Source organism: Schistocerca cancellata, chromosome 3 (genome assembly GCF_023864275.1).
Source record: "Schistocerca cancellata isolate TAMUIC-IGC-003103 chromosome 3, iqSchCanc2.1, whole genome shotgun sequence".
NCBI classification, from domain to species: domain Eukaryota; kingdom Metazoa; phylum Arthropoda; class Insecta; order Orthoptera; family Acrididae; genus Schistocerca; species Schistocerca cancellata.
In genome coordinates, this window is record NC_064628.1 from 78790233 (window position 1) to 78815508 (window position 25276).

Genomic DNA, 25276 nt, shown 5'->3' on the forward strand with positions numbered 1-25276 from the left:
GCAAATTAGTCTGCTTTTCATAGACGGTTTCACACCTTCAGGTATAACAGCTGTGATGTTCTCAATTTTCTAAGACCTACAGCGAGACTAGCGTATTTCATTTTGAGGTGACGCAAACATTTATAGATCTACAATCCACACGACAGCGACGACCGCTAAAAGTACATAAGGAACAGGTGTCATGCAGGTTATACAGCTACATGCGTTTCAAACATTTTAGAATCACTTATCATGTTAAGGATTCAGATTCATAGTGAAACTGATGAACGTTGTTGCAATTTTTAAGGCAGTTACTGAACTAAAATGCGTACTTGAGTGCTACTACGAAGCGAGGTGGCATAGTGATTAACATACTGAACCATCATTCAGAAGGTGCAGGGTTCAAATTCTTGTTCGGACATCTTGATTTATGTAGCTACAGTATAAGCAGTGTGCATTAGGGGATTGAAATACTGCTGTATTGTGCTTGCACATATGGATTCCGCAACCTCCAGAAGCCAGTGGACCTCGGTGTACTTTTTACTGCTCGAACGGAACTGATCCCCACCTATAGCTGCACTTCTGTTCCTTGTCGCACAATGGGTACAAACAGCTCTCTGCATATAGCATTTTCAATGAAATAAGCAGGAACTACAAAAACGCTGATGTCACCACTGGATTGCCAAGTCAGAATAAACAAAGGTACGTCAAAAATCCACTGATGTGACAAAAGTAATGCGATAACTTCTAATATCACGTTGGACGTCCGTTTGCCCGACGTGGTGTAGCAACTCGTCGTGTCATGGATTCAACAAGCCGTTTGAAGTCCCCTGAAGAATTTCGAAAGTGTTGCTGATGAATTTTGTGCGCAGACTGACCACTCGATGGTGTCCCGTAAACTTTCGAAGGGACTCACTTTGGGCTATGTGGATAGCTGAACCATTCACTCGAACTGCCCAGAATGTTCTTCAAATCCATCGTGAACAATTGTGACCCAGTAACAAGGCGCACTGTCATTCATGAAAATTCCATCTTTGCTTCGAAACAGTTCAGTTGCACCAGAAGACCCAGTCCATCCCATGTAATCACAGCCCACACCATTATGGAACCACCAACAGCTTTCACAGTGCCTTATTGACAACTTGGGTCTGTGGCATCATGGGGTTTGCACCCCACTCGAGCCCTATCATCAGCTCTTAACCAACTGCAATTTAGACTCATCTGATCAGGCCACGTTTTTCCACTCGTCTAGGGTCCTACATATATGGCCATGAGCCATGGAGAGGCGCTGCATGTGATGCACTGTTAGCAAAGGCCCTCGCATCGGTCATCTGCTGGCATAACACATTAATGCCAAATTTTACTGCACTGCCCTGATGGAGACATTCATCGTATATCCCACATTATTTCTGCAGTTATTTCACTCAGTGTTACTTGTCTGCTAGAACTGACAAGTGTACACAAACGCCGCTGCTCTCGGTCGTTAAGTGAAGACTGTCAGCCACTGTCTTCTTGGTGGTGAGAGCCAATGCCTGAAATTTGGTATTCGCAGCACACTCTTCCACTTTTGACACAATCGGTAGTAGTAAGTGGGTATGTAGAGAGCACTTGACATGTTTTTAGGCCGGCAGAAGTGGCCGTGCAGTTAAAGGCGCTACAGTCTGGAACCGCAAGACCGCTACGGTCGCAGGTTCGAATCCTGCCTCGGGCATGGATGTTTGTGATGTCCTTAGGTTAGTTAGGTTTAATTAGTTCTAAGTTCTAGGCGACTGATGACCTCAGCAGTTAAGTCGCATAGTGCTCAGAGCCATTTTGCAATTCACACTTAAGTTCCTGGGAGAGGGTTCATCAAACCATTTTCATATTACTTCTCTGCCATTCCACTCTCGAATGGCACGTGGGAAAAAGGAACACCTAAATCTTTCCATTCGAGCTCTGATTTATCTTATTTTATTATGATGATCATTTCTCCCTACGTAGGTAGGTGTCAACAAAATATTTTCGCATTCGCGAGAGAGCCGGCCGCAGTGGCCAAGTGGTTCGAGGCGCTTCAGACCGGAACCGTGTGACCGCTTGGTCGCAGGTTCGAATGCTGCCATGGCATGGTTGTGTGTGATGTCCTTAGGTTATTTAGGTTTAAGTAGTTCTAAGTTCTAGGGGACTAATGACCTCAGCAGTTGAGTCCCATAGTGCTCAGAGCCATTTGAACCATTTGAACATGTTTTTAATGCACAACAGTTTCATGAATTAATTAAATTAATCATATTACAATATATTGTATTATATTACATTATATTTATAAAGATTTTTGGTACCAAGATTTTTAAAGATAAAAATCGAAGTTTTTAATTAATTTCATTGATTTGTAATAAGGTTGTGCTTTAAAAAATGCCAACTGTGCTCAGTGTACCCACTTACTACTATATAGAAAAATCCAAGTCCATTTTGTGTGCACTGGAATGAAATAAAATTTTAGTTGAAAATAATAGGCATTTTGAGCACAATATAATTAGTTTAAAAAATTTATTTTGTTGCTTCAAATTCAGTGGGGACTGATCCTCCCCAAAGTGATTATTAAATAAAACGAATTTAATGTTTTACATTTCATGTAGTGTGGGATGGTGATCCTAGCATTAGCATGAAAAATTAAAGCAAAAATTCTAGACCATGAAATCTGTTATTATTATTTTTATGTTTCTCTATTCGTTTGAATCTAAGTTCAGTGTCCCCTCCTTGATAAAATTGAAAATCCCAGTTACTAATTAATTTCAGATATCTGTCTGCCAAAAAAATTTTGAAAGCATTATTCAGTTCCAAACATATTTTGTAGCCATGTCTAATGTTCAAATAATTGCAGTTAGTAAGGTTATATAAAAAATTAATTTGCAGCTTACAAATCTTTATAAGCAAATTAGTATTGTTAGAATTGATGAGATTCTTCAGAAAGGCTTCAACTTATATAGAATAAAATTTATAAATAAAATTTAAAATCCGTATGACATTGTATTATAATTTTCTAGAGCTATTCAGTTATCATACTAAAGTGAGAATTGTTTCATAACAGTTTTGTTTATTAAAGTTTTACTATTTACATCTATAGTTATTCAGTTGTACTCTAAATATATCCACCATACACATTTTGAATCTTCTTATAGTTTAAAGTGAATCCCTCTATTTTTATCTATGTGTTTTTATAATTTTCCTAAAGGTAATAACATTTAGACCCAGTTAAAGCCCGATCAGTAATCTAGTTATTTCCTTATTAATCAGTCTATTCACCTAGCATACAACCTGTTTCCACAGTATTTTCACCATCATCAATATATACTACACTGTCTCTATCAAAATATATGCCACTTTTTCCTAGCTTATCTGACATACCATACAATCTGAATCTTCATTTGATTTAGTCAATGCTACTACAATAATATTTGTAGCTCTATTATTTTCTACATAACAATCCTTTAAACTCTACTTCATCTGAATCATATTCTTATTAATAAAATTTATGTCTATATTATGTAATCAATATTCCAACAGTATGTCATAAAATTGTTGTAAATCTGTAACATACTCAGTTTTAGTCATTTTTTCATTGTCCAAATTTTCACATAATGGATTTAGATGTATCATACAACAGCTAATTTTCTTGGATTTTCTTTTATCTTGTCAATATCAATTTTTTCTTTTCATATTTCATACACATTCTTTTAGTTTTAATCTTACATTTAATGGTTTCTAATTTTATTTTCATGAAGTCTTTCACATAATTTTGAAAAAAAAAAACATGTTCCTTTTATTTCTAAAATCCACATGTAGTAGATATCTAAATTTTTATATCATTTTTCTATAGCTTTATTTACTTCATCAGTTGTCCAAGTGCCAATAAATCTTCTTTTATCATCATTGTGATTATGTTTATTTATTCTTTCTTCTGCACATTACATATAAAAGTAACAACAGTTTTTCATTTTTATCATTTGTCTGTTCATTTTACACATAAAGGCAACAACAGTTTTTCATTTTTATTAATCTTCATTAGTACACGAAAGAGTGGATAATACAATCCTATAGGTGCGACTACTTTACATTTTGTTAGCTCATAGCACTTTTTAGAATAAAACCTTGCCTTATATATTTTTGTTGGTTGACCTACAGTGTAACAATCATAATATTGTACAGTTGGATAGAGTGTATGTCTTGTTAATGTCTTATGATATAAATCATCTATTGATTCGCGATTTTTGTTATTAATCGTTTCAGTTTTAAAACATTTTTTGTAGCCATGACAAAAACAACCTTGATATTCATAAACAGCATTTGTTTCTTTATCAAAGCCATCTAATTTAGCTCCAGCTATATTCACTTCACCACAATAAAAAAACATGTTGAGTATTATTATTACACTCCTGGAAATGGAAAAAAGAACACATTGACACCGGTGTGTCAGACCCACCATACTTGCTCCGGACACTGCGAGAGGGCTGTACAAGCAATGATCACACGCACGGCACAGCGGACAAACCAGGAACCGCGGTGTTGGCCGTCGAATGGCGCTAGCTGCGCAGCATTTGTGCACCACCGCCGTCAGTGTCAGCCAGTTTGCCGTGGCATACGGAGCTCCATCGCAGGCTTTAACACTGGTAGCATGCCGCGACAGCGTGGACGTGAACCGTATGTGCAGTTGACGGACTTTGAGCGAGGGCGTATAGTGGGCATGCGGGAGGCCGGGTGGAAGTACCGCCGAATTGCTCAACACGTGGGGCGTGAGGTCTCCACAGTACATCGATGTTGTCGCCAGTGGTCGGCGGAAGGTGCACGTGCCCGTCGACCTGGGACCGGACCGCAGCGACGCACGGATGCACGCCAAGACCGTAGGATCCTACGCAGTGCTGTAGGAGACCGCACTGCCACTTCCCAGCAAATTAGGGACACTGTTGTTCCTGGGGTATCGGCGAGGACCATTCGTAACCGTTTCCATGAAGCTGGGCTACGGTTCCGCACACCGTTAGTCCATCTTCCGCTCACGCCCCAACATCGTGCAGCCCGCCTCCAGTGGTGTCGCGACAGGCGTGAATGGAGGGACGAATAGAGACGTGTCGTCTTCAGCGATGAGAGTCGCTTCTGCCTTGGTGCCAATGATGGTCGTATGCGTGTTTGGCGCCGTGCAGGTGAGCGCCACAATCAGGACTGCATACGACCGAGGCACACAGGGCCAACACCCGGCATCATGGTGTGGGGAGCGATCTCCTACACTGGCCGTACACCACTGGTGATCGTCGAGGGGACACTGCATAGTGCACGGTACATACAAACCGTCATCGAACCCATCGTTCTACCATTCCTAGACCGGCAAGGGAACTTGCTGTTCCAACAGGACAATGCACGTCCGCATGTATCCCGTGCCACCCAACGTGCTCTAGAAGGTGTAAGTCAACTACCCTGGCAAGCCGTTCCACAGGACTACATCCAGCATCTCTACGATCGTCTCCATGGGAGAATAGCAGCCTGCATTGCTGCGAAAGGTGGATATACACTGTACTAGTGCCGACATTGTGCATGCTCTGTTGCCTGTGTCTATGTTCCTGTGGTTCTGTCAGTGTGATCATGTGATGTATCTGACCCCAGGAATGTGTCAATAAAGTTTCCCCTTCCTGGGACAATGAATTCACGGTGTTCTTATTTCAATTTCCAGGTGTGTATTATTATATAAACTGTTTAACCAAACTATAGAATCTTTACTATAATTTTCCTTTTGTTCTTTATCTAGTACAGAGATTGTATTAGCTATTTCTAGGAAGTGCTTCCCTAGTACCAAACAACCCCTTCTCAGTATATCTAATCAGAATTACAGTCATTGTTAAGTTGTTTCCTCACATTGAACACACAGTTGTCTTTAACTATTGCATTGTGTCATTGGAGATACATTTCCCTACATTTCAGTTTCATAGTACTTAAGTTCTCCTTGTATAAAACTAGTATGAAAAAGTTTTGGTCCAATTTTTTTTATCTTCAATAATATTAATTTGGTTCCTGTGGGGACAGTACTTTACTTTATTGTATTTTCAACACAGTATTGCAGAATGAATTTTGTATCATAATCTTTGGTATAATGAATGACAAATGTATAATGATGATGTGTATTAGATATTATCCACCTACAAAATTCAACATTTCTTTTAAATTTATAAACAGTAACCCCATTAAAACTGTGAATTATTATGATATTTGGAAAATGTATTTGTGTTTCTTGTTAAGCTTCATAATCAAACCACATGTATTTCTTGGTAGGTATATGAAATATTCTATGAGGGTCCCTTTTTACGACTTTTAAACTGCGTTCCTGTAACTATATCACTGCATTTTGAACATTCAAAAATATAATAATTTTTTAATTCTCCATAAAAGATAACAACAATTTGTATTATATTTTTAACAAGTTTTGACCACATTTTCTTTAATAAATTTTCTCTCACATATACCACTTCCTTGCATTTTGTATTGCATATAACATTTACAATTTTTCCTTTCTAATTTTAGATGACAGTTCCTAATTTTTTTAAAAGCGACATGTTCTTTAGACTTCAAACAAATCTTTTTTACATCCTATTCAAATACATTTTTATGGCTTTCTCAGAACCATGATAGTGATTTTCATCACATTCAATATTTATTTGAATATCCAATAGTTGCTTAACATTTTTAATATTGTCTAGAGTAAATCTTTCTTTCTAATTGTTTCCATGTTGTTTCCATAATATCCTGGTTAACTCTATTTGTAATTTGTATTTATCTCCTTCTCCAATTTTCTTAAGCTCATCAATATTTAGGTCTCTGCATAAGACAAAATCGGTGTGATACATTAATGAAATTATTATCGATGTTATCACTATTATTAATTTTAGTAATGCATCTTTTGCGTATTTTTTATCAGCTAAGTTTATTATTTTACTACCTTTTCATTCTCTTGGAATTGTTACGTTCTGAATATTAAATGTAGTATTTCTTAGACCCATCAAACGTTAATATAACTCTAATTTCATTACATAAAACTTGAACAGATTCAATAGTACTATTTGACACTTTATGTTGTTGTTGTGGTCTTCAGTCCTGAGACTGGTTTGATGCAGCTCTCCATGCTACTCTATCCTGTGCAAGCTTCTTCATCTCCCAGTACCTACTGCAACCTACATCCTTCTGAATCTGCTTAGTGTATTCATCTCTTGGTCTCCCCCTACGATTTTAACCCTCCACGCTGCCCTCCAATACTAAATTGGTGATCCCTTGATGCCTCAGAACATGTCCTACCAACCGATCCCTTCTTCTGGTCAAGTTGTGCCACAAACTTCTCTTCTCCCCAATCCTATTCAATACTTCCTCATTAGTTATGTGATCTACCCATCTAATCTTCAGCATTCTTCTGTAGCACCACATTTCGAAAGCTTCTATTCTCTTCTTGTCCAAACTATTTACCGTCCATGTTTCACTTTCATACATGGCTACACTCCATACAAATACTTTCAGAAATGACTTCCTGACACTTAAATCTATACTTGATGTTAACAAATTTCTCTTCTTCAGAAACGCTTTCCTTGCCATTGCCAGTCTACATTTAATATCTTCTCTACTTCGACCATCATCAGTTATTTTGCTCCCCAAATAGCAAAACTCCTTTACTACTTTAAGTGTCTCATTTTCTAATCTAATTCCCTCAGCATCACCCGACTTAATTCGGCTACATTCCATTATTCTCGTTTTGCTTTTGTTGATGTTCATCTTATATCCTCCCTTCAAGACACCATCCATTCCGTTCAACTGCTCTTCCAAGTCCTTTGCTGTCTCTGACAGAATTACAATGTCATCGGCGAACCTCAAAGTTTTTATTTCTTCTCCATGGATTTTAATACCTACTCCAAATTTTTCTTTTGTTTCCTTTACTGCTTGCTCAATATACAGATTGAATAACATCGGGGAGAGGCTACAACCCTGTCTTACTCCCTTCCCAACCACTGCTTCCCTTTCATGTCCCTCGACTCTTATAACTGCCATCTGGTTTCTGTACAAATTGTATATAGCCTTTCGCTCCCTGTATTTTACCCCTGCCACCTTTAGAATTTGAAATAGAGTATTCCAGTCAACATTGTCAAAAGCTTTCTCTACGTCTACAAATGCTAGAAACGTAGGTTTGCCTTTCCTTAATCTTTCTTCTAAGATTAGTCGTAAGGTCAGTATTGCCTCACGTGTTCCAGTATTTCTACGGAATCCAAACTGATCTTCCCCAAGGTCGGCTTCTACTAGTTTTTCCATTCGTCTGTAAAGAATTCGTGTTAGTACTTTGCAGCTGTGGCTTATTAAGCTGATTGTCCGGTAATTTTCACATCTGTCAACACCTGCTTTCTTTGGGATTGGAATTATTATATTCTTCTTGAAATCTGAGGGTATTTCGCCTGTTTCATACATCTTGCTCACCAGATGGTAGAGTTTTGTCAGGACTGGCTCTCCCAAGGCCGTCAGTAGTTCCAATGGAATGTTGTCTACTCCGGGGGCCTTGTTTCGACTCAGGTCTTTCAGTGCTCTGTCAAACTCTTCACGCAGTATCGTATCTCCCATTTCATCTTCATCTACATCCTCTTCCATTTCCATAATATTGTCCTCAAGTGCATCGCCCTTGTATAGACCCTCTATATACTCCTTCCACCTTTCTGCTTTCCCTTCTTTGCTTAGAACTGGGTTTCCATCTGAGCTCTTGATGTTCATACAAGTGGTTCTCTTATCTCCAAAGGTCTCTTTAATTTTCCTGTAGGCAGTATCTATCTTACCCCTAGTGAGATAAGCCTCTACATCCTTACATTTGTCCTCTAACCATCCCTGCTTAGCCATTTTGCACTTCCTGTCGATCTCATTTTTGAGACGTTTGTATTCTTTTTTGCCTGCTTCATTTACTGCATTTTTATACTTTCTCCTTTCATCAATTAAATTCAATATTTCTTCTGTTACCCAAGGATTTCTACTAGCCCTCGTCTTTTTACCTACTTGATCCTCTGCTGCCTTCACTACTTCATCCCTCAAAGCTACCCATTCTTCTTCTACTGTATTTCTTTCCCCCATTCCTGTCAATTGTTCCCTTATGCTCTCCCTGAAACTCTGTACAACCTCTGGTTCTTTCAGTTTATCCAGGTACCATCTCCTTAAATTCCCACCTTTTTGCAGTTTCTTCAGTTTTAATCTACAGGTCATAACCAATAGATTGTGGTCAGAGTCCACATCTGCCCCTGGAAATGTCTAACAATTTAAAACCTGGTTCCTAAATCTCTGTCTTACCATTATATAATCTATCTGATACCTTTTAGTATCTCCAGGGTTCTTCCATGTATACAACCTTCTTTTATGATTCTTAAACCAAGTGTTAGCTATGATTAAGTTGTGCTCTGTGCAAAATTCTACCAGGCGGCTTCCTCTTTCATTTCTTAGCCCCAATCCATATTCACCTACTACGTTTCCTTCTCTCCCTTTTCCTACACTCGAATTCCAGTCACCCATGACTATTAAATTTTCGTCTCCCTTCACTATCTGAATAATTTCTTTTATTTCATCATACATTTCTTCAATTTCTTCGTCATCTGCAGAGCTAGTTGGCATATAAACTTGTACTACTGTAGTAGGTGTGGGCTTCGTATCTATCTTGGCCACAATAATGCGTTCACTATGCTGTTGACACTTTATATCCTGTAGAAAGTGGATAAAATATTTTTGGGTATGTTGTTGTTATATTCAGCTTATCTCCTTTTCTAAAATTAGTTGCCTATTTAGTTACTTCTACTTTAGAATTAAGAGCTTTCAGTATAGAATATGTTTTCTCACTAACAGTATCAAGTTTACCAACATTAGCATCGTTAAAAACAATTTTCTAGTCGTTTTTCGATGTTTGTTCTCTCTTTCTTGTTCAGATAGTTTACTACTGAATGGATAAATTCGTTCTAGTCTCACTATATTTTCTGATCTTGGTGGTCGACTTTTTGAAAAACATCATCGTTAAATCTCTAAAAATAATTTATATTAGGTACCCATTTTTGTCTGGTTTTAGTGTTTTGGAATTATTCTTGATGACATGGAATATCTTAGAAAATAATGGAATTAATTAATTATGATCTCTTTAATTTACTGCAGCCTCTAATACCAAAATTCTTAGCTCTAAATTTCAATTCAGCAACCTGCATATTATTGAGAGTCCTTGTAGGAACAGGTAAATTATGTGATATAATTAAATTAATTAAGTCATATTCTGTTAATCTGTAGTAATTAGCTGTATTATTTATTGTACAATAATCACCAAGTTGGGAAACTGTAAATTGCTCCATTTTAGTCTCCTATTAAATATAAAAAGTTTTTATTATGTATTTGAAAAAAGGTTCAGCCAGATTTTTTCTTATTTTTGACATATTCTCAAGTACATTTCTTACACCTAATTGTATATTTGCCTTTACACAATGGATTTGAGTAAAAACATTCTGTTTCTATAATCTCCTGAGAATCAACACTTTTTTATGTTATCTATCTTAGACTGTTGTTCATCATTTTTCATCAACAAACAATATCTTTGGATGTTCTTCACTGAGAATTCAATATAACTGAATTTCATAACAGTACATAGAAATATATTTTGCATACAAACAAGGAATTCGTTTACTGTTGTATACTCTTATATGATATTCAGTTATACACTGTCTACATATTGTCCTACAACCTTATTTTGCATTTTTTTCTGGAGTAAGATTATCAGCTGACTTCTCAATTTTACAATATTCACACAGTTTAGATTGAATCTGCTCCATTTATAGAGAAAAAATTGTTATTAGGAAAAAGTAAAATTTTCTAGTTTTAACAATGAATTCAGTGCTTATTGCTTGACTTTGGAAAAATTGTAATAAAAATTATTTTTGTTAAATTGGATCAGTCATAGACATAATCAACAACAAGTTTACATTCAAAAGGACATAAGCATTTGTGATTATTCATGAAAAAGTAATCTATGGTTTAAAGGAAAAGTTGTGGCTAAACTTTTAGAAAATATAAAAAAGTAGATAATGTCTTCAAACATTTTAATGAGAAGATGGTATTACATTAAAAAAGTTAAATGCCTTGCAATTTGGAGGTATTGAAATGAATAATCAATTCTTCTCATCAGTGAAGGAGGTTTCTTTTGAAATCACAAAAGGAAGAAACCAAACAATTCAAAAATGGGTTCCACATGAACTTTTACCATCAATTAATAAATATGGGAAATATAAAATTAAAGAGTTTGATTGAGATCAAATAACATACTTGGAATAGATAAACATAATTAAGGATGAACACATAGAAAATATAAATGAAGTAGCTGCTAATGCTTTGGGAATAAAATAAAAAAGAAGCAGTGAAGTAGATACTTTATTACCCCATGTTGTTCCTCAAACATTCAATCAGAATTTAAGACCAACGTTTGTTCTTTTATAATTATCTGACAAAAACTTTGAATGAAATTATTATGTAGTTAGAGGACAATGAAAACACTTACAAAGGCAATTGTATCAAATCGAAGATAGCCATCAAATTGTATCAAACTATTAAGACTTAGGTACTGATGGTTTTAATCTAAAAAGTGTGTCTTCACTATGATTGATATAATTTAATGTTCTTCCAATTATATTTATTTGTTTATCATCACTCTCTTAATTTTTTATCAGCACCCTGAGGTTTAGCTATCCTTTTTATCTTTAACCTCTTCATCATATTTTGTCAATAAATACTGTATTTCTGATTCTCTTAGCAGAGAGTCAAGTTGAGAGCTATCATACTTTGTAATATACGTCTCCAAATTCTTCTTGATAGTGATGAACACAAGGAACAATTTGTTTTTCAACTTATGTATTTTCTTCAATAGCTTTCAGTGTAATATCGTCTAATCCCTCACTTCCTTCTTTATCGTTTTTCATTGCAGCAATAACAGGCTGATATTTTTTATATTTTTCATATTTTGTTCTCAGTTGTTTTTTCCAAAACTGGAATCCGTCTTTCAATTCTCCAGCTTTTTTTCTGTTTCACTTATCGTTTATAACAACCTCTTGATCATGTTTCAAAAACATTCACTAATGACAACAAACATTAATGAAACTTATTTTTTGTATGGATTTATAAAAATTGATAATATAATTTATTCTGCTTTTACACTGAAAAAAAAACAGCAACCGCAAGTACCTGGTCCATAGGTAACTTCATCTCTAGACCATGGTATTGACCATACTTAGAGTCAACTATTTCAAATTTTTCATTTTTTTCAAATAATCAAGAGCTTCTTTATATTCATATATATCTTCAAGTAAAATACTATTATCATGGTCAAAGAGATATACAATATCACATTTTAAAGAATTTGTTTAATAAGGAAATCTTTTATATGATATCTATATTTCCTTTCATTAAGTTTCAGAGTTATCTCTGTTGGATAAAATCCAGACTGGTTAAACCAATATTTACTACACATTTCTGAAATAACATCAAACTTTAAATCTCCACCAACAAACACACTGCAGATATGATTTAAATTTGTATCATCTTGTCTAAAAATATTTTAAAATTATGTTACCCCTTACTAAATGTTTTGGTATTATTCAATATGTCTGATCTAAATAAAAACAGTCTATTGCTTTATGTTTTCCTCTACTAAAATTTTCTCTAACATCTCCCTTTTTCTAGAATGAAATCACCAAATACTATGAGTTAATTATCTTGGCATTGACTTAGTGATACAATTTCATCACTGGTTTCAGTAAACATATCAATCTTCTCATTAATTCTATCTACAACTTTTTTACACATTTTTATAAATTTTTGACTTTTGTTGATCTAAGCTTTTTGAATAAACATACAAGTGATTTAGCTTATTCCAGTTCAACTATACTGGAGCCAGAATATTATTGTCCATCATTAATGTTGTTTTTACACAACCACTTGGACCTCTTATAGCGCATCAAATAAAGTGGAGTAAAAGCTTAATGTCTTTATTTTTGAATTTTTGTCTGGAATTCTTATTTTTGGTTCCCCATCTGCTTTCATTTAATTAGAAAAACATTTAACAATTTTAAATGAATCTCCTAATTCAGTTGAATGGTAAGTCATCTGTTCTCAAAAAAAGATTATCTGTACCTATATGATGAAGTTTTAATGATGTTGCACTAGTTGGTTTTTATACAACACTTCTAACTCCAAATATTACATGAAAAAATAATAAATTATATTGTGATGGAGAAACATTAGAAATTATTGTCAGCCAATATGCTTAGAAAAGCTTGCAAAAATTTCTTCATTCAATAAAGCCAAATGTTTATGTTAAAGTAGATGAAGTTTTCAATAGAATTATTATTGAGAGTGATGTTAAATTATACATAAACATAAAAGATAGTATTGAAAGTTTGCTTGGATTTAGTAACCAAATTATTGAAGCTGATAAAAAACTGTTGCTAATGATGTTCCTAAATTTATTTCTTTTGAGTTAATCAACATAAATTTTTATTTAGATGATGGAATTTTTGTGGTGCATACTGATCATTTTCATCGATAAACTAATAGTAGCGGACCTATTATGCTGCCCTGGGGCACACCTGAAGTTACGCTTGTTTCTGTTGAGGTCACCCCATTCAGGACGACATACTGCTTCCTGCCTGTTAGAAAACTTTCTATTCAACTGCATATGTCATATGGGGGTGGCCTGAAATGATGGCCCATGACTGGTACGGGCGGCTTACATTTTCTGAGATTACTGATTGCCAAAATACTATTCAAAGTATTGTAATAAAAAGTTTCTTCACAGGAAACAGATACTGAATTTCTGTTTCGTTAACCTTCGCCTTTTTTTTTTTTTACAGAAGTGTCAATATGGTAAATCAAAACTGGCTATGGGCTTAACTTTCCCCATTCTCAGTCCAATCATAATAATATGATTTTAGCATTTTATATCAACACACAGTTATTATTTTCTTGTTTTTAGTCGATTTGTACTGATCAACCATCACTTTCCAACTTCGTTTCTCTGTTGCTTATGGTTATCACAATATTCTTTCACCTTGCCATCTTCTCCAAACGTTTCTGTCCTCTACTGTCAATCTGAAGTTGGATGGTAGGATCTTAAGAGCACGCAGGCTGCCTAGGGCGGCACTGTAATTACTGAAATAATCGATGCGAAAGTTATTACTTCTCTGGCATGGTAGATGTGACTAATGAAAAGATTATTGTAGTTGGACTGTCTTTTAGTATGGATTTCTCTGTATCTGTGCTCTAGTACCTTGTCATCAGGATTTCAACCTTTGGATCCCTTCGAAAATAATTTTTTTCCCAAACACATGTCTTGCTGTTGTTACTGATAATTTAACATTACGTCTCACCATGTCTTTCTTGACCTCTTTGATTCAGCATATTTACCATTTCATTTCCCACAGATACTTTTGTATTTATTTGGTTAATCTGTTCCCAATAATTGCCGGCCGGGGTGGCCGAGAGGTTCTAGGATCTTCAGTCTGGAAACGCGCGACCGCAACGGTCGCAGGTTCGAATCCTGCCTCGGGCATGGATGTGTGTGATATCCTTAGGTTAGTTAGGTTTAAGTAAGTTCTAGGGGACCTATGACCTTAGAAGTTAAGTCTCATAGTGCTCAGAGCCATTTGTACCGAATAATTCTATGGAGATGTCGAAATAATACGAATATCCACTTCATCATTATACTGATATTCCCTGCATATTCTGACTGATTTCCTCACGATTTTTGATTTTCCAGATCTCCTGTAACTGTATTACATTATTTATTTTACAATCCTTCTTTCTAATGTGTCCAACGTTCAAAGTCCAGTTGTTATCTATACACACGCCTGTGAATCCACTATTTTAACCACTACACTGTATTAACTTACTTTCATGTTCGTAGACATGTGTGTCTTTTACAGGAGTTTCAATCTGAGCCATACGACCTTTCCATTCGGTGGTTTGTTCATTTATAGCAGACCTTTTAAACCCGTTTTGTCATTGTGTTATTATTATTATTATTATTATTATTATTATTCAGTGTCTCTAATTATATTTCATTTAAGGTGGCAACGTTACAGTGATTGTATTGAATAAAAATTAAAATGAGATAAATGATGATTGTTGAGAATCTGGAAGTTCACTTACAGTGTACAATGTTGACGGGCTGTGGAGAAAATCCCTGTCCACTGTTACAGTTGCAACGAATGTGATGTAAATAAATATTTGATTTTTAGTGTTGGAAGAATCTCTAGCACTAAAATTGACAGAGAGGAATGTCTTGTTGGTCTTATTACTTTAAAATTTTTCTCTTTTTTCCGTGAAAGTGTTGTTATATTATTCAAAGACGATATATGTAAATAGTGCGGTACAGTAACACTACGATACAACACATGAACTGTGCTATCTACATCTACATCTACATCCATACTCCGCAAGCCACCTGACGGTGTGTGGCGGAGGGTACCTTGAGTACCTCTATCGGTTCTCCCTTCTATTCCATTCTCGTATTGTTCGTGGAAAGAAAGATTGTCGGTATGCCTCTGTGTGGGTTCTAATCTCTCTGATTTTATCCTCATGGTCTCTTCGCGAGATATCCGTAGGAGGGAGCAATATACTGCTTGACTCCTCGGTGAAGGTATGTTCTCGAAACTTCAACAAAATCCCGTACCGACTTACTGAGCGTCTCTCCTGCAGAGTCTTCCACTGGAGTTTATCTATAATCTGCGTAACGCTTTCTCGATTACTAAATGATCCTGTACCGAAGCGCGCTGCTCTCCGTTGGATGTCTACTATCTCTTCTATCAACACTATCTGGTACGGATCCCACACTGGTGAGAAATATTCAAGCAGTGGGCGAACAAGTGTACTGTAAGCTACTTCCTTTGTTTTCGGATTGCATTTACTTAGGATTCTTCCAATGAATCTCATTCTGGCATCTGCTTTACCGACGATCAACATTATATGGTCATTCCATTTTAAATCTCACCTAATGCCTACTCCCAGATAATTTATGGAATTAACTGCTTCCAATTGTTGACCTGCTATATTGTAGCTAAGTGATAAAGGATCTTTCTTTCTATGTATTCGCAGCGCATTACGCTTGTGTACATTGAGATTCAATTGCCATTCCCTGCACCATACGTCAATTCGTTGCAGATCCTGCTGCATTTCAGTACAGTTTTCCGTTGTTACAACCTCTCGATATACTACAGCATCATTCGCAAAAAGCCTCAGTGAACTTGCGATGTTATCCACAAGGTCATTTATGTATATTGTGAATACGACACTCCCCTGCGGCACACCTGAAATCACTCTTACTTCAGAAGGCTTCTCTCCATTGAAACGACATGCTGCGTTCTGTTATCTAGGAACTCTTCAATCCAATCACACAATTGGTCTGATAGTCCATATGCTCTTACTTTGTTCATTAAACGACTGTGGGGAACTGCATCGAACGCCTTGCGGAAGTCGAGAAACACGGCATATACCTGGAAATCCGTGTCTATGGCCCTCTGAGTCTCGTGGACGAACAGCACGAGCTGGGGTTCACACGGTCGTCGTTTTTGAAACCCATGTTGATTCCTACAGAGTAGATTTCAAGTCTCCAGAAAAGTCATTATACTCGAATATAATACGTGTTCCAAAATTCTACAACTGATCGACGTTAGAGATGTAGGTCTATAGTTCAGCACATGTGTTCGACGTCCCTTCTTGAAAACGGGAATGACCTGTGCCCTTTTCCAATCCTTTGGAACGCTACGCTCTTCTAGAGACCTATGGTACACCGCTGGAATAAGGGGGGGGGGGGGCCAAGTTCCTTCGCGTACTCTGTGTAAAATCGAACTGGAATCCCATCAGGTAAAGCGGCCTTTCCTCTTTTGAGCGGTTTTAATTGTTTCTCTATCCCTCTGTCGTCTATTTCGATATCTACCATTTTGTCATCTGTGCTATTACAGCAGGCGCATGTTGTCTAGGAAATGACCATCGATAGTCGGTTTTTCAAAACTAGACCATGTCAGTACTGTACTGCTACATATCCACATACTTTAAAGGTGGCCCTGCTGTGTGTGATGTTCCGCAGCAGAGGTTCTGGAAATTGCTGGAACTGCCGGCAGCGGCTCCAGTTCCAGACGTTCACTGACGCAGCCACTCGTGCACGACGTGTGGGTGTGGACTCTTCTTGTGAGATGGAAGAGGGTGGCGCCAGAGGACGGACGAATATTAAAAGTGCGCGCCTGATTAACATACGTATAATGGAAGCGTCGCCTGGAGCGTGCGACCAGCGCCACTCAGTGGCTGCGGCAGTTCTGCGAACTGGCGACAGCCCCGCGGCAGATTCCCCTCACTCACTCGGTGCAGCTCTACCCCACACTCTCCAGCACTTTGCATTGCCTCAGAGTTTCGTAACCACTGCTGCAGCCACACAGCCCACTTTTTCTGCTGAACTTGGCCCTTAACCTGAATGTCTATTCATAGTCAAACGCACGAAAGAACAATTTTTAATTTCCTGCCCGTATGTGCAATGCACGTATTCTCAACGGCACAGGGGAGAAGGCAACTCTAGGGCATTTTTTCCTTCGAGAAACTGCGTGATGCAACAAATGTGGGTCTTTTAAACGCAATGTTTTTAGTTCTCTTCCACACTGAAGAGATACAACGTACTGGAAAAAATAATGTTTTGTAGGAAAACAATCACAAACTTTTTATTGTTCATTTAATATCTTCTTCGACAGTCTGGCTCAGATGACATCCTCCCAGAACTCTTATCAAGTCTGGCAAATATACCAAAATATGGTTAACAAAGTTCTTCACATCACTACTGCAGGCAGGAAACATACCCCAAGACCTTAAACGTGCCAAGATAATTCCCTCCTAAAGCCAGGTAAACCGTAAAATCTTACGAAAAACTACCGGCCTGTAGCACTGCTTCGTATGGTGTACAAACTTCTGGAACGAGTACTTCTTAACAGGATCCGTCAGACAATACTCACGGCCATCCCAGTAGAACAAGCTGGCTTTCGTCCCAACCGAAGCTGTGCAGGCCAAGTCCTGGCCCTTACAACACATATTGAAGTGGGATTCCAAAAGAAATTAAAAATATCTGTGGCCTTCATTGACTTTCAGCAGCCTATGATACCGTCTGGAGATAAGGCCTACTCTATAAACAGATGAAAGTAATTCCCTGTCACAAAGTGACAAAGCCTATTGGTAACATGATTGGTAACAGAGGATTCCAGGTCGTCATGGGAAACAAAGTCAGTAGACAGAAATTCCTTCAAAATGGCTTACCTCAAGGCTCGGTATTAGCCCAACTACTTTTCAGCCTATACATTGCTGACATGCCAGAAACAGCTTGTATGGAATTTGGCTATGCTGATGACTGGGCTATTGCAACAAGGCACACCGATTTTGATATAATGGAAGAAACCCTATCATCCAATCTGTCTGCCCTGGCAGCATACTTCCGTAAATGGAGACTTAGGCCTAACGCCACAAAGACAGAAATAACGTGCTTCCACCTCAATAACACAGAAGCCGACAGAGCTCTGGAAGTATACTTTGACGACACGTGCCTCAACCACAACAAGGAGCCAAGGTACCTAAGGTTCACGTTAGACAGAACCTTGTCATTTAAATCACACCTTACAAAAACAACTGCCAAGGTGAGAACAAAAAACAAACTTATCCATAAACTCTGCGGAACCACCTGGGGATCAACGGCAACAACTCTGAGGACGTCTGCACTGAGCCTGGTATACTCTGCGGCGGAGTACTGTGCACCAGTGTTGCTAAACAGTAGTCATGTGAACAGAATCGATGTCGAACTTAACAGCACCATGCGCATTATTTCAGGAACCGTTAGGTCTACCCGTAACATGTGGCTACCTGTCCTGAGCCATAAAGTACCCCCAAAAATACGACGAGAAGCAGCCTTGGTCAGGGAATGCAACAAGATCGAAGCAAACCATGAACTACAGGTACACATCGATATACCTGATTTGAGTACCAAGAGGCTTCGTTCAAGACATCCTCGTCTTGCTCTCGACAGCCTCGCTGGGTCTGACATCAACTCTTGGAGAAGAGAATGGCTCCAGAATGCCCCAACAGCTTGCCACCTAATGCCTTGTATTACCGAGGCAGTACCTGGGTTTTGATCAGCCCTGCAAGATCTGGTCAACTCTGAACCGATTAAGAACTGGGCACGGAAGATGTGCTTACTCACTCTCAAATGGGGACTGCTGTCTTCGCCAGCATGTGACTGCGGCGCTCCTGAGCAGACCATCCAACACAACAGAGAAGAATGCAGTGCTAGAGCGTTCAGTGGAGACTTTGAAGAATTCCTCGTGACATCCCAAAGATCCATCGAATATATACAAGGACTAGATGTTTGTCTGCGGATATATGTAATTTTATGTAATGTAGAGCAACGTGATCCAATACTGAAATGTACTTAAATGCCTAACGCTAAATAAAAATAAATAAATTTCTTCGACACAATCACAAAAATATTTTATACTGTTAACTGCTATTGGCTGCCATTGGCCATCATCCAATCGATTGACAAAGCATTTCTTGGTTTCTGCCTAGTGCTGCTTTCAATCCTTCTGACGATGGCCATGGGTGGCTGATACTGGAAAACGGGACAAAATGTTTTCTCTGACTTCTTCGAATAAAATATTACTCGTAGAAGAAGTGAACTTACAGGCTAACAATACGAGCATACGGTGGGAAAATGGAACACACCGCGTAGGGAGAAACTTGGCTGTGAGCTCGAGCCAACGGGAACACGAGGAGAAATAATTGTAGCAAACCGCCAGCTTGTGTTAATACCCGTCTTATACCCTTAACAAGAATGTGAAGGAGACTCGGTGTAGCAGACTGGTGTCAGTGACATATGCTTACAAAAGTTGAACTGCAGTGCAAGTATAAAGTAGTAAACTCTCAATAGAGAACCACGGACGGTAACAACTTGCGAAGCAGGTAACTTATCCTATTTTGTGATTTTGTTGAATTCTTTCACTCCTCTTACTTATTCCTTTCCTCATCATCTTCTCGTTTAATATTCGCAATTTTTTTCATTTGTAAAAGGTGTACAACTTTACTTCCGGCGTTTTTCCCCAACATTTCAGGCTTTAATGAAACAAACTGGTTACATATGTATCAATCGAAGCATTTTCCATTGCTGGCCACTACTTCCTCCCATCTTTCGGGCAGTGTACGAAACTCAAGTCCAAAACATTGTTCATCTTTTGAAGCGATCCACGAATCGATCCATTTTGTGACTTCATTTGATCAGAAGTGTTGATCAGCCAGGCCATGGGCCATTGACCTAAACAGGTGATAGTCAGAGGGAGCAATGTCTGGAGAATACGGCGGGTGGGATAGGACTTCCCATTTTAACGTTTCCAAGTACGTTTTGACCTCTTTTGCAACGTGGGGTCGAGCGTTGTTTTGTTGCAAAATCACTTTATCGTGCCTCTCGCTGTATTGTGGCCGTTTGTCTTTTAATGCTCTGCTCAAACGCATTAATTGCGTTCGATACGGAGCACCTCTGATTGTTTCACTTGGTTTTAACACCTCATAGTACACGAATGAGAAATGAGACACTTAAAGTAGTAATGGAGTTTTGCTATTGGGGGAGCAAAATAACTGATGATGGTCGAAGTAGAGAGGATATAAAATGTAGACTGACAATGGCAAGGAAAGCGTTTCTGAAGAAGAGAAATTTGTTAACATCGAGTATACATTTAAGTGTCAGGAAGTCATTTCTGAAAGTATTTGTATGGAGTGTAGCCATGTATGGAAGTGAAACATGGACGATAAATAGTTTGGACAAGAAGAGAATAGAAGCTTTCGAAATGTGGTGCTACAGAAGAACGCTGAAGATTAGATGGGTAGATCACATAACTAATGAGGAAGTATTGAATAGGATTGGGGAGAAGAGAAGTTTGTGGCACAACTTGACTAGAAGAAGGGACCGGTTGGTAGGACATGTTCTGAGGCATCAAGGGATCACCAATTTAGTATTGGAGGGCAGCATGGAGGGTAAATATCGTAGAGGGAGACCAAGAGATGAATACACTAAGCAGATTCAGGAGGATGTAGGTTGCGGTAGGCACTGGGAGATGAAGAGGCTTGCACAGGATAGAGTAGCATGGAAAGCTGCATCAAACCAGTCTCAGGACTGAAGACCACAACAGCAACAAGAGTACACGACGCCGAGCTGATCCCACCAAATGCAGAGCATGATCTTGGAGCCTTAAATATTTGGTTTGACCGTCGACGTGGAAGCTTGGCCGGTATATCCCCATGATATTTTGCGTTTAGAGTTATCGTAATGAACCCATTTTTCGTCCCCGGTCACGATGCGATGCAGAAATCCCTTTCGTTTTTGCCTCTGAAGCAGCTGTTCACAAACACACAAACGCCGTTCAACGTCTCTTGGTTTCAGCTCACACGGGACCCAAGTTCCTTCTTTTTGAATCAAGCCCATAGCCTTTAGACGTTTTGAAATGGCTTGCTGTGTTACTCACACTAACCGTGACAATTATTATTGAATTGGACACGAGTCTTCACTCAGCAACTTCGAAAACATTCTCTGTTCCACCACTATGCCGGTCTACGACGTTAAAATCACAGTTCTTGAAGCGTTGAAAACACTCACGACACGTTCTTTCACTAATAGCGTCCTTACCATACGTACTTGAGAGCATTCGATGAGACTCAGCCGCTGTTTTCTTCATATCGAAACAAAACAATAACACCTCCCGCAAATGACGAGAATTACGGTGGTAAACTGACATTTTTAATCAAGAACAACTTTATGATGCAGACACAAATCGACTAATGTTTGAATGAGGTTATGTCGACCGAGGCCCAAGGTAACTACCTGACGTCTGCGATATGTTTCTTTCCATCGCTACTTACCGTTGTCGCCACCTATCGGCAAACGGTGGAAGCAAAGTTGCACATGTTGTAATTTTGGTCAGTAGACTGCTATTAACAGAAACTGAAATGTATATTCCCATCAGGTGTAATACATAAGACACTTAACTGAATACATTACATATTAAAGTAGAACAAGAACATCGCACTTATGGCAGTTGTTGGCATACAGAATAATGCAAAATTAGTAGACGGGCACGTTATAATAGTAGAGTGCTGACAAAACATCTCATTAAATGTGGCTAAAAGAAAAAAGTGTGTTACCTACAAAAATCTTAACACAGTCGCAGGCCTCATTTACCTAGCAAACAACGTGGGTAAACTGAGGATATGTTAAGTACGCGACCATAACAGGACATAAAGGACTCTTCGGTTTCCATAATTACACAATTTGCCAGAACATCAGTTTTCTAATGCAGTGCGACGCAATTCAGCTGAAAAAATCCCCTCGAAATATCGCCTTTGAATATCAGATGATTTTTAAAGTGCTGGTAACTACGAAACACAATACACTTTTCACCAATACCGCTGGTAGGTGAGTGTGTAGGGTGTTGGTCTAATAGTCTTCTCACAAAGAGCGGTTTATATTTACATTGATCAAAATTCGATTTTTATTATAAAATGCAAATGTTAATAAAAATTGTTGAAGCATAATTTGCTAATAACAATAACATATCTTTATTTTCAATTACTAATACCAATAAAAATAAATTGATAATTGGTACAGAAATGCGAAAATAGATAAAATAAAATGCTTCGTTATTTCTAGAGATAGTGCAATTTTATTTTTCATTTAACAGTAAGACATTTCATATGCCTGTATCCAGTTTTAATTTATTTTTATTCCACTACTAATAAAAACAAAAGATGTTATTTTTACAGAAAAATATGAATGGCCGTGGTTTTCTAGTTGGCAGAGCACTGGAGTCCAACCTTAGAGGTTCTAGATTCAGTCTTGGGTAGGGGAACGGATTTTCTTCCCGCTTCAGTCCCCTCCAACCCCCCCCCCCCGCCCCCTCTCAACCCCAAGACTGGCCTAGATCTACTCAGACTGCTACCTAATGAGAACTTATGACCTTTCCCGAGGTAAAAAGGTGGTCCCAGGGCGATGGGCCCACTTCCGTCAGGCTCCTAGTGGCTCGGCGGAGAATGAATATTCCCATTTGATAGTAAATACATGCTTCAAAGAAAATTAGAAACCAGCGACTTCGTGATTAACATATATTACGCTACTAACTTGATGTGGGTCAAAAGCTTTGTACTTAACCGCCGTCGGGAATCTTCTGCTTTACTCAGTTTTTCGACTGTTTTAACAGAACTGCGCCGTGTTGCTTTAAGAAACTGATATCCGAGCAATAACTGAGCCGTTCGTGGGTCATGTTCCCGTCATCATGATTTTTACACCCTGTTTTTAACGTACTTACAATTCACCACCTTAATTTAAATTACTACTGTCACTGAGTTGCTGCTTTGCGTGACCGTGAGCGACGCTAGCAGCGTGTATCGATATATCCCCTCTCGTTGTATCTTTGCGCTGGACTACTATTACTTCCGGGTCGTTGCCTGTCGTAAGGGAGTTCGGGTCGCGAGTTCGGGCTGGCAGTCAGTTGGAACGCATCTGCAGCGCAGTCCGGACCTGCCAGTCGGGGAGTTGCAATGCGGCACTAGTGCAGTCGGGTTGGAGCTGTGAGGCTTTGCGTCGACGTGGCTCGCCCGACCATTGCCGCCACGAGTCACTTGAGCCGCGCCACGGTCTTGGTGAATCGTCGGTCGGCCGTCCTACTGGACGACGCGTTTCGGCTCGCCGATCGTTTATGAGTCGGCTGTGTGTGTGTGTGTGTGTGCATCGACTCCCGATTGGTCTTCGTGCGTGCTTAGTTACTGTTGGGTATCGTTCAGGTCTTCGTGCAGTGTTTGTCAGGTTGCTTGTGTTGTTGGCGTTATTTCCACTGACATTTTAAATGCTCTCGGCATTCTGAGAGAGTCGGTCGGTTGATGCGGACCAGGGAAGTTATGTCCGCGTGGTGCAGTCGGCTGGGTCCTGCACAGAGTCGGAGCGTGTGTGGAGTTGTCCGATCGCTACGAGCTTCGTGGTTCACCGACCAAAGGCGTCAGAGTTGAGTAGTGGTTTCAAGTACCCAAGCCACGTCCATTCATGTTGTGTGGTTCGTTTCCGTGGTTGACTGTTGGGGAGTTTTTCCTGTGAGCAACACCAAGTGTTTGTATTGCTGAAATCTAGCCGCTATGCGGTGGAATTAACTATATTGGTTGACTACAATTCAAGTGCACAAGCAAAATTTTCTGCCTTGTGGCCGTTAGTGTTCCGGTTACCTGCCATGGCCACTAACGTAATTTCAGGCAGTGTCCTTTCCTCACCTGTTGTCGCAGTCCAGCACAGTGTGTAATTTTGACAGCATAATACATATACATATTTGATTGTGGATAATCACGCCCGTAACATTTTGTATTTGAATTCTCCTGTACCGATTGGTGGAAAGCAAGTCGTTTGTTGGTCGGTCCGTGGCTGTCCCTTGGTTGAGTTCCGACGGATCAAGTGTAGTTGGGCTCACCACCTGTCCCACCTAAGTGAACTAGGGCAGATCGAACTCCTGGAGGCTACTGAGTGCTGCTGTCTTTATTGTCTTTCTCCCTGGTGTTTAATTGTCTGTTTATAATCTAGCGTAGCCAATGATAAAAAAATTTCTTGATTTTACTGTGTTTTATGTAAGTAAGTTTGAACCAAGTGGATATTTGCTGAAAGGTTATTGCCTTTGTGTTATCTTCTCTTTTATCCCGGTTTCAGCTACTTAAAACTGGAGGCTTATGGTTACATTTTTTAAAATTTTGGAAACTTAATTGTGGGCCTTCAGCCTTGGAACCTTATTCTTGAAATTGCCTTTCAATCTTAAACACTGCAGCCTTCTGCCTTTGAAAGGTTATGGTAATTTATTTTAAAATCTTGAAAATTTTATTGTATGCCTTCAGCTATTTGAATTGCATCTTGTTTATGTTTGCCTATCCACCCTTGCCTTGAGGCTTTCAGGCTAACTGTCATATATATTTATTTTAATTATTTTATTTGTAATTGTAACTGCGTGTTTTCAGTCACTTGAAATTTACCTTGTTATTTTTTTAAGGTTTCTTGTTTGGAGGCCTTCAGCCGTGAAAGTTTGTAGTTTGAAACTCACAGTCGTAAAAGTTCGGCTATGTGCCGCTTTGGTTGTAAATGTGTTATTAAATTACAATAAATTACGATTTTAAGGTGAAACTGACCCCAACCTTATTTGGACCTTTCCAC

General features: G+C 38.6%; 1 protein-coding gene across 1 annotated transcript in view; it reads right to left on the reverse strand.

Annotated features, from left to right (window-relative positions):
- The window catches only part of LOC126176125 (uncharacterized), a 272990-nt gene that overhangs the window by 246127 nt on the left and 1587 nt on the right, over window positions 1-25276 (reverse strand). The gene's annotated exons all lie outside the window — the stretch shown is intronic.